Raw genomic sequence first — 12,232 nt, forward strand, 5'->3', positions numbered from 1 at the left:
CGAGATGATCATAAATCCTATCTCTTATAATCCTCTCTAAAACTTTACCTACAACCAAAGTAAGGTTCACTGGTCAATAATTATTAGGGTTGTTTTGTGGTCCATGTAGGTTCCCAACGACATGGATAAAACTGGGGCAGAGATTCTGCTAAAGGAGTATGAACAGCTAGGAGCTAAATTATAAAGCATAACCAAAAGGTAATAATCTCTGGATTACTACCTGAGCCATGAGCTAATTGGCACAAGGTCAATAAGATTAAGCAGGTAAATGGGTGACTCAAAGATTGGTGTGAGAGAAATGGGTTTGAATTCATGGGACATTGGCACCAGTGCTGGGGCAGAAGGGACCTGTTCTGAAGAGACAGGCTTCATCTGAACTGTGCTGGGACCAGAGTCATAGCAAATCCCATAATTAGTGCTGGAGGCAGGGCTTTAAACAAAATAGTGGGTGGGGTCAATTATCGGGGAAATTAGGAAAACTGAAGTAAAGGTAAGCGTGCAGAACTAAGGAGAGGTTATTAAAATCCCCAGCACAGACACAAATAGGACAGAATATTTGGAAAGGGCAAGCAAACAAGCTTCCAGCACACTGGATAAACAAATGACAATGAGAGGAGAGACAGTTAATACAGCACTAAAGGTGTTAAATCTGAATGCATGCAGTCTAAGGAAGAAGGTAAATGAGCTTGTGGCGTAAATTGAAATTGACAGTTATGACGTGGTGGGCATCACAGAGACGTGGCTGCAAGGGAATCAGGATTGAGAGCTGAATATTCATGGTTATACATCCTATTGAAAAGATAGGCAGGTGAGCAGAGGGGGTGAGGTTGCCTTATTAGTCAGAAATGAAATTAAGTCAATAGTAAGAAGTGAAGTGGGGTCAGGTGGTGTAGAATCTGTGTGAGTAGAATTGAGGAATTGAAAAGGTTAAAAAAAACCAGAATTGATGTTAAGTACAGGTCTCCAAATAGTAGTCAGGAGCTGGGGAACAAGATACATCAGGACATAGAAAAGATGTGCAGGAAAGGCAAAGCTACAGTGATCATGGGGAATTTCAATATGCAGGTGGACTGGGAAAATCAGGTTTTTACTGGATTGCAAGAAATAAGAGGAGGAAGTGCTGGATGTCTTGAAACAGTTAAAGGTGGATAAATCCCAAGGACCTGATCAGGTGTACCCGAGAACTCTGTGGGAAGCTAGAGAAGTGATTGCTGGGCCTCTTGCTGAGATATTTGTATCATCGATAGTCACAGGTGAGGAGTCGGAGGACTGGAGGTTGGCAAACATGGTGCCACTGTTTAAGAAGGATGGTAAAGATAAGCCAGGGAACTATAAACCGGTGAGCCTGACCTCAGCGGTGGGCAAGTTGTTAGAGGGAATCCTGAGGGACAGGATGTACATGTATTTGGAAAGACAAGGACTGATTAGGGATAGTCAACATGGCTTTGTGCATGAGAAATCATGTCTCACAAACTTGATTGAGTTTTTTGAAGAAATAACAAAGAAGATTGATGAGGGCAGAGCAGTAGATGTGATCTCCATGGACTTCAGTAAGGTGTTCGACAAGGGTCCCCATGGGAGACTGATTAGCAAGGTTAGATCTCATGGAATACAAGGAGAACTAGCCATTTGGATACAGAACTGGCTCAAAAGGTAGAAGACAGAGGGTGGTGGTGGAGGATTGTTTTTCAGACTGGAGGCCTGTGACCAGTGGAGTGCCACAAGGATCGGTGCTGGGTCCTCTACTTTTTGTCATTTACATAAATGATTTGGATGCGAGCATGAGAGGTACAGTTAGTAAGTTTGCAGATGACACCAAAATTGGAGGTGTAGTGGACAGCGAAAAGGATGACCTCAGATTACAACAGGATCTGGACCAGATGGGACAATGGGCTGAGAAGTGGCAGATGAAGTTTAATTCAGATAAATGCGAGGTGCTGCACTTTGGGAAAGCAAATCTTAGCAGGACTTATACACTTAATGGTAAGGTCCTAGGGAGTGTTGCTGAACAAAGAGACCTTGGAGTGCAGGTTCATAGCTCTTTGAAATTGGAGTTGCAGGTAGATAGGATAGTGAAGGCAGCATTTGGTATGCTTTCCTTTATTGGTCAGAGTATTGAGTACAGGAGTTGGGAGGTCATGTTGCGGCTGTACAGGACATTGGTTAGGCCACTGTTGGAATATTGCGTGCAAGTCTGGTCTCCTTCCTATTGGAAAGATGTTGTGAAACTTGAAAAGGTTCGGAAAAGATTTACAAGAATGTTGCCAGGGTTGGAGGATTTGAGTTATAGGGAGAGGCTGAACAAGCTGGGACTATTTTCACTGGAGCGTCGGAGGCTGAGGGGTGACCTTATAGAGGTTTACAAAATCATGAGGGGCATGGATAGGATAAATAGACAAAGTCTTCTCCCTGGGATTGGGGAGTCCAGAACTAGAGGGCATAGGTTTACGGTGAGAGGGGAAAGATATAAAAGAGACCTAAGGGGCAACATTTTCACGCAGTGGATGGTACATGTATGGAATGAGCTGCCAGAGGATGTGGTGGCGGCTGGTACAATTGCAACATTTAAGAAGCATTTGGATGGGTATTTGAATAGGAAGGGTTTGGAGGGATATGGGTCGGGTGCTGGCAGGTGGGATTAGATTGGGTTGGGATATCTGGTCGGCGTGGACGGGTTGGACCGAAGGGTCTGTTTCCGTCTGTATATCTCTATGGCTCTATGACTCTATGAAAAGAATTTGTGGAGTGTCTACGAGATGGCTTTTTGGAGCCGTTTGTGGTGAAGCTCACTAGGGAACAGGCAATACGGGTTTAGTGTTGTGCAAAGAGGCGATTTGATAAGGGAGTTTAAGGTGAAAAACCCTTAGGAGGCAATGATCATAACATGATTGGATTTACTCTGCATTTTGAGAGGGAGAGGATCGAATCAGAGGTAATGGTTATTACAGCTGAATAAAGGAAACTACAGAGGCATGAGGGAGGAGCTGGGTAGAATTGACTGGGAGAGGACCCTAGCAGGAAAGACAGTGGAACAGCAGTGGCAGGAGTTTCTGCAAGTAATTCAGGAGATACAGAGCTTAAAAATGTGTTGCTGGAAAAGCGCAGCAGGTCAGGTAGCATCAAAGGAACAGGAGAATTGACATTTCGGGCATAAGCCCTTCTTCAGGAATCAGGAGATACAGCAGAGATTCATCCCGAGGAAAAAGAAGCATGGTACAAAGATGATGAGGCAACCATGGCAGACCTGAGAAAAGCGGAAAAGATCTTTGTTAACTAGACCATATTTACCAATTATTTGTTCAAAGTACATCATTATTGCACCTTCAAATAATTTGCCCAAACAGGAGATTCCCTGAGCCGCCCAGAATTAAAATCTAGGGTCCATCACTCTGGGTTGAAAACCCAGCAAGTCCACTATAGGGGTAAGAAATAATGTTTTGGACATATTGCCCTCCCTCTGCTGCATGATCCTCCATGCCTTAACAGTATTAATAACAATCGGATTATGGCATCTTCATTTATTTAAGAATAAAAGGCTGAGGAGGGGACATTTTATCTGGGAGGTCTCAATATCTAGCCGCATTGTTGCTGGGTCTTTACAGGCCCAATCACTTACAAACGATAAATGTTACTTAATTAGTACTTCTAATATCCTCTCCCCACAATCCATGAGATAACTGGAGTTTTGACAGTTTGATAAGAGGCTGCCTACAGCACCAAATAAAAAAAACTAAATATTTCATTAAATCTCTGGAATATTTGTCTTGAGAAAATCAAAGGGAGCATTCATACAGGATAGAGCAAACAGGAGAGAAATATTCATTTTGATAAGAGCTACCTGGCCTAGCCAGGATATTGGAAGCACTTCCCATCGCTGAAAATCTTGCTTAATCCTGTCTAGTAAGTGGGCAAAGTTCACCTCAAACAACCAATCAAAGACTAGAGTAATAAAGATGCTTAAAAAGAAAAACCCACCTGTGACCATTTGAAGGAGAACATATCCACCTCAGATATTCTCCAGAGGGTCTCCAAAGACCCTCTATAGGCATAGCCTCCAATTTTGCGAAATTAATCATGTAGCCCAAAAAGGAGCCAAACGAGTTAATGCATTGTATAAGATGGAATACTGAAACCTTTGGATTCAACAGAAAAACCAGAACATCATCTGCATATAATGAGATCTTATGCGACTTACATCCTACTTTCGGGGTGGCTATATTAGTATCCCTAAGGATCACATCTGCCAGCAACTCAATCACCAATGTAATGGCGAAAGGGGACAGCCTTGCCAACTGCCCCTACAAATATCAAAATTACTAGAACTCACACCATTGCCGCCAGAGGATCAGCATAAACGACTCTTGCCCACTTGATAAGAACCTCCCCCAATCCAAATCGCTCAATGATGTAAAAAAGGTATGGCCACTTGACCCGATCAAATGCTTTTTCTGTGTCTAAGGAGACCACCAACCATTGAACCGAATGTTGCTGACAAGCTTTGATCATATTCAGCAACTTCCTGACATTATTAGAGAATCTACGGCCTTTTATGAAACCAGCCTGATCGTACCTAACAGTGAAAGGCAGCAAAGTTTCCAATCTTAACACGAGAGCCTTGTACAAAATTTTGAAATCAGACATTAGAAGTGAGATGGTCCTATAAGAGGCACATTCCTCTGGAGTCTTCCCCTTCTTAAGAATGAGAGAAATATTGCCTCTCTCATGGATGGTGGAAGACAATCATGGCTGAACGAGTCATTATACTTGTCCAACATTGGTCCCAACAATAAGCTTATAAGTTCCTTTTCAATCTCACTGGGGAGACCATCAGGGCCAGGTGCCTTCCTACTCTATATCTGTCTCACAGCCTCCTGTACTGCCTGTACTGTTAAAGGGGCTTTAAAAACATACGCTTATTCAGGAGTGACACTTGGAAGATCCAAGTTCTTAAAGGAAGGCTCCATCTTAGCCCATCCATCCTCACAACGCTCAGACTGGTATAGCTCAAAATAAATTTCTGAAATGCTGCATTGATCTTTTTAGAGTCATAAGTGACTATCCCATTCCCATCCCTGATCGAGATAATGGATTGGGGGGCATTTTTTTCTCCTAGCAAGATACGCTAGGTATCTACCTGGCTTGTCACCATGTTCAAACTATCGCTGTTTAGCAAAGGAGTGTTACTTCCTTGCTGTCTGTGTAAGCACAGAGTTCAAGGTAGACTGAAGAGCCATACCCCACTGCAACTTAACCAATGATGTCTTATCAGCAGTCTTTAACCACGACTCAAGCAGGCATTGTTGCTCCCACTTCTGTTGTTTCTGACTAGCAGAATAAGAAACGATGATCCCCCTGGCATTAGCCTTAGCCATCTCCCAAAGAATGGTCGGGTTACTGGCCGTGTCCAAATTGAAACCTGCATGTTAACCTTGACAGAATCCTGAACTAGGACTCGAAAGTCCCTTTGTATTTCAGATCTCTGAAACCTCTCCCCATTTATAAAATAGTTAATAACTCTCTTCTTCCTACCCAAGTGCATAACCTCACACTTTCCCACGTTATATTCCATCTGCTACCTCTTTCCCTCCTGTCCTAGCTTGTCAAAGTCCTTCTGCAGCTTCCCCAACACTATCTGTCCCTCCACCTATCTTTGTGTCATCTTCAAACTTAGCAACATTTCCCACAGTTCCTTCATCTAGATCGTCCCAACATTGCCCCTTCGGAACTCCACTAGTCACAGTCTGTCATCCTGAAAAATAGCCCTTTATTCTCACTCTCTGCCTTCGGGCAGTTAGACAATTCTTTATCCATGTCATACCTTACCCTAACACCATGGGCTCTTATTTAACAGCCTCTTGTGAGGACTTCTGGAAATCCAAATAGATCTGGCTCTTCATCCAACTTGCATTTTACGTCTTCAAAGAATGCTAACAGGTTTGTCAGACATGACCTCCCCTTGAAGAAAGCTGTGTCGACTCAGCCCTACTATACCATGTACTTGCAAGTATTGCACAATCTCATTATTAATGATGGTCTCTAAAATCTTACAAATGATTGAGGTCAGACTAACTGGCCTAAAATTTCCTGTCATCTGCCTCCCTCCCTTCTTAAACAGGGATGTTACATTTGCCATTTTCCAATCTTCTGGGATTCTCCCTGATTCCAGTGTGAAATAACTGCACAGAAGCTGGTATCCCGTCACCAAGTCAGCCTTTTGTGCTTTTTCAGCACCACACTTTATTTACTTGTGCACGGTATACTGGCTGTGGCCAGCCAGCTCAAAGTCAGTCCACTCAACTGAGGAGATTCTGATCTCCTGGTTATATTTTTTTTAGATTACTTGATTAGATTAGATTAGATTACTTACAGTGTGGAAACAAGCCCTTCAGCCTAACAAGTCCACACCGACCCGCCGAAGCGTAACCCACCCATACCCATTCCCCTACATTTACCCCTTCACCTAACACTACGGGCAATTTAGCATGGCCTATTCACCTAACCTGCACATTTTTTGGATTGTAGGAGGAAACCGGAGCACACGCAGACACTGGGAGAATGTGCAAACTCCACACAGTCAGTCGCCTGAGGTGGGAATTGAACCCAGGTCTCTGGCACTGTGAGGCAACAGTGCTAACCACTGTGCCACCGTGCCGCCCACACCACTGTGCCACCGTGCCGCCCACAGTTTGTTTATTAAACTGTACAAAAATTCAAACAGTCAACAATAAACAGCAATTTACAGGAGAAAAGGGGGGCAAAGCCAAACCCCAAACCCCACCGTACAATCAATTCACAGGGAAATGCAGATGAGCCCCAAATCCCATCTTATACTATCGAAGAGGAAACAATAGACAGTCACATAAACAGTCCACTCAACCGAGTAACAGAACAGTGTATATCACACAGACACCCCTGGTAAACCAGCAAACAGCCCACCCCTCCCACATTCCAGCCACTCTCAGGCAGCCCACAACTTCACCACTTCTGGCTCTTGGTCAGCCCTGACACACCATCAGGCCACCTCTAGAAGAGCCTGTCCCGTTACCATTCCAGGATGATGGCGATTAGGACGCCCTACCCACTTTTGGCTTTCCGAACCACCCCTACGCACCACCTACCTCTCAGTCTGCCATGCACCTTCTGGTCACCTCTAGGTCAGCCTGTCTCAATACCTTTCCAGGACAACAGTGCTTAGGATGGCCTACCTGCCTCCTGGTTCTCAGTCTGTCCCTACGCACCATCTGGCCCTCAGACCACCTTGTGCACCTTCCAGCCACCTCTAGGACAGCCCTCCCCTATACCTCCCTGCGACAACAGTGCTCAGGACAGCCCACACCTTCACCTTCAACAGAAATCAAGCAGGTGCTTTTTATAAATTGCTAATCTCATGACAAAAGCATCTACATTGATGGGACATTTATGTAGCACAAAGTGTATATATCTTGAAATATGTTCACTGAACATTCATCCACTGAACTTGTCCATTTTCACCTTGCAATTCACCAAGGCTAGTTGTATACTGGAATTACTGGTATGTTTATTTTGCTTACTTATGAAATTATTGCAATATTCAAATTGGTTTATGTAAATTGTACTTTCCTTTTAATTTAGCATGAAGTTGTATCAGCTTAAAAGGAATAGAAACAGAATTAAATTCAACATGTTGGAACCTTTGTTAAATTATTTATTTGTACTTTAAGTGTTGACTTCGCTGTCGACTTGAATACAGAAGGGTGACTTTTACTCCGACCTGCATATTGGGTTATTTACCCTCATAAACATTTAAGCATGAAAACATATTTTCAAACAAAGTTCGTTGTAAATTTTTCAAATGGGCCAAGAAATGATAGAAATGGCTTTGATACATTAGAATTATGAATTAAATAAATTTGAATCTTAATATAATGCCGTGCAAATACATTGATTGCTGTAACCTAAAAGGAACAGCTTTCCATCTATGTGTTTAATATAATCAGGACTTTGTTGTCAACGTCATTACACATTCTGATATTGTCTCATTACTTTACAATGGTGATTCCAGTAGTTACATCTCTGATATAAATATGCACATCCCACTGATTAAAGATTGTGACATAATCACTGTAAATGTATCAATGATATTTACAATAATTTTTTGATAGTAATGCCTTTTCCCAGGAAGCAGTCTCAAGAATTGGTATCATTAAGGGAATTCCAGTCATTGTAATGAAAGGAAATTGTTTAACTGGGAATTAGGGAAAACTAGTGACATGTTGTCTTACCTCTTGGACTTGGGTTTCATCTAATCTCCAAGTTCTGTTCATGCCTTGATTATCAGGGTGTAAAATGAAATGTGTCATACAAGGGTGGCACGGTGGCGCAGGTTCAATTCCCACCTCAGGCGACTGACTGTGTGAAGTCTGCACATTCTCCTCGTGTCTGCATGGGTTTCCTCCAGTGCTCCGGTTTCCTCCCACAGTCCAAAAGTGTGCAGGTTAGGTGAACTGGCCATGCTAAATTGCCCATAGTGTTAGGTGAAGGGGTAAATGTAGGGGAATGGGTCTGGGTGGGTGGTGGGTCGGTGTGGACTTGTTGGGCCGAAGGGCCAGCTTCCACACTGTAAGTAATCTAATCTAATCTAAAAATACCTATCCTGTGTCTGAACATTAAGAATCTGGCAGCAATTGCACTAAGATAGCCATTAGTTATTCTAATATCATTTATACTTATATCACTGTGATGCCTTTAAATGTGTCTTTTAAATATTTAGGTGCTTAATAACTTGGTCTTTATCACATGCAGACCTGAATGGTTCAATGCTGCTAGCACACACCTATCATTTGAAACTTTGTACTGAGTGGGTGAATGTATGGCAGACGCAGTGCAATGAGGATGAACGTGTGGTTGTCCACTTTGGTAGCAAAAGTTAGAAGTTAGATTATTTTTTAACTGGCTTAAAAATGAGAGAGGGGAATGTTCAATTAAACTTGTGTGTCCTCGAGCACCAGTCACTGAAAGTAAGTGCAGAGGTACAACAGGCAGTAAAGGAGGAAAACTGTACGTCAGCTTTGATAGCAAGAAAATTCTATTTTCCTGCTGCATGAAACAAGACATTGGTGAGGCCATGCCTGGAATATTGGATGTAGTTTTGATTTCCTTACCTGAGGAAGGATATTCTTGCTGTAGATGGAGAGCAGCAAAAGTTTACCTAATTGATTCCCTGGATGGCAGGATTGACGTATGAGGAGAGATTTATTCAGCTAGGATTGCATTCATTTGAGTTTAGAAAAACAAGCCAGAATCTCATAGAAACCTTTAAAATTCTAACGGGACTAGACAGGTTAGCTGCGGGGAGCATGTTCCCAATGGTAGGGAGTCCATGACCAGAGTAACTAGCAGAGCAGGGTCAAGGGCTTACATGGTCTTCTCCGGCTCCTATCTTCAATGCTTCTTTGTTTTTATCTATCTCTTCCCTGGACCCATTGCCAATTTACAATAATCCGAAGGTTCAGTGACATGATGTGGGAGAAAATTTCTTAATTTCATTCTTAGAGGAACATTCCAGATGGAACTTATGCCAGCGCTTCTCAAATTTGGTAGAGGAAATCTATTTGGAGTCATGAACTGCAGCTTAGGGTTGCGAGTTCCAAGATTGCAATGTCAGCCCCTCTGCCCCTGCTGTCATGGGTTTCTCTCATCACTCCTATTCCCGTGTTTGCTACTGAGCAGATTTCTTGCTCTGTTAGACTCCGCTGTCAGTTTGGAAATCCAGTTAATGCCAAAGCAGCTATTTGAGCCAGAACTTCAGGCATTTTTTTGTCAAATTAGCAATTTTGATGAAAAAGAAATGAAATGTATAAGGATGGGTTGAACAGTAGTAGGATTCTGCTCTTGTTAGTTTAACATTATAAAATAACAATGTTTGCTTTCTGTGTGTGCCAGTGTGTAACCAGATTGAGATGATTTACAGACTGCTGTCTGTAAATTCTTTTCCAGTAGAGTAGCAACAGGTCGTCCTGGCATCTGACATGGGAGTGAAAACCTGGAGGCAACCTGGTGTGTAATTTTATGTCAACAGCTGGAGTGCCAGTTTTCCAGCACCATCCAGTCCCTGAGCCATTTCCCTACAGCTAAGATTAGGGCAGAAGCTGAGTTCTGAAGAAGTCACATTTAACTTGAAATATTCACTCTGTTTCTCTCTCCAGAGATGCTGCCAGATCTGGTTAGTTTCTCCAGCACTTTGTTTTAATTTCAAATTTTCAGTGTCTTCAGAATTTCACCTTTAACTAGGCATTAAGTGTTTATTGTTGGGGGAAAGTGAAGACAGGCAGAGAGATTTTGGGGATGGAATTCCAGAGTCTGGGAGCAAGATTTGGATTTCACAGAGTTCTCTGGCTTGTTTGCTTTCTAGCATCTCCTGCAATGATGTTTTCAGTCGTAAAACTGAAGTAAAATTGTTGTGAATTTGACAAGAGACAGAAAAGAAAAAGTAGTAGTGTTTGTTGTTGTTGAGACCAGAGGGAAAAGTGCAGTGATACCTTTGTGGGGACCACTGTTTGATGAAACAAAACATGTATGGTATATGGTAAAGATGTGTGAAATAACCAGTAAATATTGAAGAAGATAGCAACAGACTTACGAAGGAATTAGGCTAACATTGGCACATCAAATTTTGTGGAGCAGGGTGCAATTATTTATTTTGGTTTGAGTGTGAGGAAATATTTAAAAAAGTAGTTTTTCAGAGGCCTGAAGATCTACGTATACAGATCCTTTTAAGTGGGATGATAAAAGGTCAAGTAAAATATGAAGGCAATAAAATGTGAAGGCAGCTACAAGGCCTTGTGTGATCCTCAGCTTTAAAACAGCTGGACACTTTACAAACGCAAGGGAGCTATCATCCCCACTTGGGATATTGTTGCCAGTGATGGGCACCACACTTTAGGCTGATATGTAACTTTAAGAATTTGAATCATATCTGTCCTGAGTGACCTTTTACTATAAGGAAAGACTGGAAATTTGATAGAGTTGTTCAAAATCATGAAGTGTTTTGATAGAGTGAGCAAAGTGAACAGCCTCGAGGGGGAAAAGCATCAATAACAAGACACAGATTTGCTGTGACTGGCAAAGGGGATAAATATTTTTTTTTTAAATCACATTAATATGATCTGGGTAAATATAGATGGTTATTGTGATGAAGAACAATTAAGAACAAAGAGGAACTTACAGTTGCAATTCCTTCAACATAGAAAAATATCTCAAGGCACTACTAACTGGGGCATCTGAAAAATGTGCTCGGTACTGCTGCACTATGCTGTTTGATTTCCTTATTCCATTTTTCTAATTTTTATTTGGATCAATTCTGTCTCTATCACTTAAATTACAAATGTGTATTTTCTTTGATCTGTTCAAGACATTATGTATTAGGAGTCAACTGATCATCTACATAAATCTAGGACCATAAATATTTTATGTCAGAGTTTGTGGGATTGACAGAACAATACATATCTGATCATAAAATGACCAGATCTGACCATTGCAGACTGTGGGTTTCTTATTGTGCCAATAAGGAAAATCAGAGTAGATCCAGGATCATGAATCATGGAATCTGTATTAAATGAGGAAAGACTGTGGAATTGACAATATATCGGAGATAATTGCATATGGAGTACATATTGCTATCTTATACAGGTTTAATCATTTGTCCCTACAAAGGTTGTAAGGAGAAACCAGGGAACTACAGACCTGTGAGTCTGACATCGGTTGTAGGTAAATTGTTGGAGGTGATTATAAAAGATAGGATTCATGGACATTTAAAGAGACAAGAATTGTTTGGAGATACTCAGCATGGTTTTTGATTGAGAAAAATTGTCTCACAAATTTGATTGAGTTTTTTGAGGAAGTCACCAAAAAGATTGACGAGGACAAAGTACTTCAGTAAAGCCTTCAACAAGTTTACATGTGACAGACTAATCAGTAAAGTTAGGTCACATGGGATTCAGGGTGAGCTTGCAATTGGATACATAATTGGCTTACTGGCAGGAAACAAAGAGTGGTGGTGGACTGTTGTTTTTCGGGCTGGAGACCTGTCACCAGCGATGTTCCACAGGGATCGGTTCTGGGTCCCTTTTTGCCTGTCATTTAGATAAGTGATTTGGATGAGCATATAGAAGGTAGGCTAGCAAGTTTGCGAATGACACCAAACTTGGTAGCATAGTGGACAGTTAAGGTTTTCTAAGATGACAAAGGGATCTTG

The sequence above is a fragment of the Chiloscyllium punctatum genome, chromosome 17 (assembly GCF_047496795.1).
Source record: "Chiloscyllium punctatum isolate Juve2018m chromosome 17, sChiPun1.3, whole genome shotgun sequence".
NCBI classification, from domain to species: Eukaryota; Metazoa; Chordata; class Chondrichthyes; order Orectolobiformes; family Hemiscylliidae; genus Chiloscyllium; species Chiloscyllium punctatum.